General features: G+C 39.3%; 1 pseudogene; it reads left to right on the top strand.

The window, feature by feature from the left end:
• Positions 1-2,416: 2,416 nt before the first annotated feature.
• LOC118617364 lies at positions 2,417-3,215 on the top strand (annotated as a pseudogene).
• The last annotated feature ends 810 nt before the right edge of the window (positions 3,216-4,025 follow it).

Here is a 4,025-nt window from a genome sequence, read left to right as displayed (position 1 = left end):
TATGTTAATGCATTCTCAGAATCCTAGCCCAGGGTGGAAACCTGGTCCACCCAGGTGTATCGGTACTTCATTTGCATGTGAATAAGGGTTTGTTATCTTTTGGCTTCAAGGTCTCTTCCTGTAAAAAGCAAGAGACAAAGCTAGGGTGTATGTTTGCAGTAATGCCATCTCAAGGAAATAATTTACTTAAATCCACTTGTGACCTGGGGGTACCAATCTGCAAACAAATGGGACTGCGTCCAGAGATCTGGTGCATTTGCTCCCTTGCAAAGCTCCCCCTCACTCCAAGCAGCGTGTGCTTGTGGTTTCATTGTGTTGCACTGATCCTGGCAGGCCAAGAGACGGCAACTATCTTTTCTACTATGGCTGTCCCAGGTTGGTGAAGGTCTTCCTACAAGGTGGGCTCCTCCCAGAGACCCTGACAGACAGGAGCCTTTGCTTTCAGCCTTCACTTCAACTTACCTGGAGGGTTTCTACTGACATAGTTTTAATGTGGTAAGATTCTGGGCGCTTTTTCCTATTTATATCATTTCATGTTCATGTCTGTAAACTAAAAGGACGTTCCCTCCTCTGTCTTCCACACACAGTGTTTCTTGGATAAAGACTGTTGTTTTAAAACCATAACAACAACCCATTTTAGATGTGTGATCCAATGAGTTTCAGTCTGTGTAGCAAGTTGTGCAACCATCACCACCATCTAATTTTAGATTATTTTCATCACCCCCTAAAAATCTCTCGTGCTCAGACTCATCGCTCCTTGTTCCCTCCCCTGCAGCCCCAGCCACACACGAATCTATTTTGGGCACTTTTTTCCTTCTTTTTCTAGACATTTCATGTAAATGCAATCATACAATATGTGGTCTTTTGTGTCTGGCTTCTTTCACCGAGCATAATGTTTTTGAATTTCATCCAAGTTGTACCATATATCAGCATTTCATTCTTTTCTAATTGCTGAATTTCCTTCTATTGGATAGATAAACCACATTTTGTTTATCCTTTCACTATTTGGGTTGGTTTGGGCTGTTATGAATAATGCTGTAGAAATAACATTCTTATTCAATAACTGCACTCAGATGTTGAAAGAATTACTTAATTTTTTAAATTGTGGGTTAAGCTGGTATAATTTGGGGTGATTTTTTTCTCTGTTTTCCAATTTTTCAGAAATTTGTTTACACTGTGTGTATAGTTTTAAAAGTAAATTTTATTTATTTGATTTAAAATTTATTATGAAATAGTTCAGACATACACAGGGCTTTCACAATGAGATAAGAAGCATAATAGTAATGATATACCAACTGTAGCTCAAGAAATATTCTTCTGTCCAGGAGACAATCTCTATCCTGAATTTGTATTTCATTCACATTTATGTGGAACACATATACATTCTGATACAATATACAGTATTTTTTTTTTTTTTGCAGAATTTAGACTAAATATACACTGTATAAAAAATAATAGTACCATGTATTCATCCCAGTACTTTAGTATTAATTCATTTTTTTTTTTTTAATCCTCACCCGAGGACATTTTTCCATTTTTTGTTCAGATAGAGTGGGAGGGAGAGAGAGGAAGGGAGAGAGAGAGAGAGAAACATTGATGTGAAGGGACACATCAAGTGGCTGCCATCCGCACGACCAACCAGGGCCGGGGACAAACTGCAACCAAGGTACGTGCCCTTAGCGGGAACCGAACCCGGGTCTCTCTGGACCGCAGGCGGACGCTCTAACCGCTGAGCCAAACTGGCCAGGGCTCATTTTTATTTTCACAATAACCAAATGAATATATATAAATATATATATATATATATTTAGAGAGAGAATGGAAGGGAGAGAGAGATAGAAACACTAATGTGAGAGAGAGACATAGATGGGCTGCCTCCTGCATGACCCCTATCAGGGATTAAGCCTTCAACCTGGGCCTGTGCCCTGACCAGAAATCAAACCAGAACCTCTCATTCCATGGCACAGTGCTCAATCCACTGAGACACACAGCCTGGGCTGAAGTAGAAACATTATTATCCTTACTTTACAGGTAAGGAAACTGAGGCCAACAGAAGGTAAGTGACTCACCAAGATCTCACAGTAAATAGAGGCGGGATTGAGCTCGGCAGTCTGCCTCCAGCACCTGTGTGACTATGCCACACTGTCTCTAATGCTGTTACTCCGTGTTCTTTTGCAATCTGCTTTTCTCCTCCACCTTGTATTGGTGAGATTCCCCCATAATGATACCTCTAGCCTTAGTTTATTCCTTTTCATTACTGTATGCTATTCTGATCAACAAATAGGCCACCATTCATTTATCCATTCCACTATTAGCAGAGACTACAACCAACAATACTACAAGCACATTCTTGCACATATGCAAGAGTATCTCTAGGAGCTTTGCAGGAGCTGACAGGCAAGCCCATGTCGGAACCATGTTTTGCAACCAGTATGACAATGATGTCACTGTTTTGAGCCCTCAGGGCAGGATTCATCTAATTGAATATGCGATGGAAATTGTCAAACAAGGTTCTGCCACAGTTGGCCTGAAATAAAAAACCCATGCAGTGTTGGTTGCATTGAAGAGAGCACAGTCAGGAGCTTGCAGCCCATCAGAAAAAAATTCTCTATGTTGACAACTATATTGATATTTCAATTGCAGGACTTATTGCTCATGCTAGACTGTTATGTAATTTTATGCCCCAGGAGTGTTTGGAATGCAGATTTGTATTTGACAGACCTCTTCCTGTGTCTCGTCTTGTATCTCTAATTGGAAGCAAGATGCAGATACCAATGCAGAGATATGGCCGAAGACCATATGGGGTTGGACTGCTTATTGCTGGTTATGACGACATGGGCCCTCATATCTACCAAACCTGTCCACCTGCTAACTATCTTAACTGCAGAGCTATGTCCATTGGAGCCCGTTCTCAATCAGCTCGTACTTACTTGGAGAGACATACGTCTGAGATTACGGAGTGCAATTTGAATGAACTAGTTAAGCATGGTCTTCATGTGTTAAGAGAGACACTTCCTGCAGAACAGGACCTAACTAAAAAATGTTTCCATGGAATTGTTGGCAAAGACATGGAGTTTATGACTTATGATGATGATGATGTGTCTCCATTCCTGCAAGGTCTTGAAGAAAGGCCACAGTGAAAGGCACAGCCTGCTCAACCTACCGATGAACCTGCAGAAAAAGCTGATGAACCAATGGAGCATTAAGTGATAATCCCCCAGTCTACATGTGTGTTATCAAATGTGTAAGAATGCAGAAACATGTACTGATGACCATAATCTATACTTTGAACCAAAATATACAGTGGTGGAATGGTATGTTTTAAGAATCAGTCCGGACTCAATCTTTCCAAGCAACTTCACTGAAACCATATAATGGGATGCATTTTTTTTTTTTTTAACAAGGTCTATATAATCATTTTCTAGAAAGTATAGTTATTTCTATGAATGTTTTTATGTGAAGAACTAGTGTCTTTGTGTTTTTAAAGACAACTGTGAAATAAAATTGTTTCATCTGCTGGTGGGAAAAAAAAGAGTATCTCTAGGGTATGTACCTACAGGAGGAATTTCTGGGTCACATGATATGTATCTTCAAATTAACTAGATATTTCCAATTGTTCTCCAAAATGGCTATTATATCATTATACTTTTAAGAAGTCAGTTTGCAAAAAAATTATGTTCTCCATGGTTACAATATATGAAATAGCCAAACACTACAAGAAAGGACAATTAAGTGACAAGAAATAGAAGCTAAAACAGAAGAGTAAAGTAACCCAAATCTGCCATTTATAGTTCTCCTCTAAGTGCCTGCAACAGAGATGAAACTTTCCTCTCCTTCTCCTTCCCTTCTAAGCTCTATTCAACTCTCAGATCTTCCCTGAAAAGCATGAATGTAATATATTACTATAAATATTAAAATCCCTGAATTCTTCCTGGAGGGGTGAATGATTTTAAAGTGGAACTCCTTCAAAATCCAATATTTTATTGATCTCTGTCTTCCTTAAGTATTGTTACAGGTTTCTTCTC

Source organism: Molossus molossus, unplaced genomic scaffold, assembly GCF_014108415.1.
Source record: "Molossus molossus isolate mMolMol1 unplaced genomic scaffold, mMolMol1.p scaffold_m16_p_1, whole genome shotgun sequence".
Lineage (NCBI taxonomy): Eukaryota > Metazoa > Chordata > Mammalia > Chiroptera > Molossidae > Molossus > Molossus molossus.
This window is presented reverse-complemented; position numbering and strand designations above follow the sequence as displayed.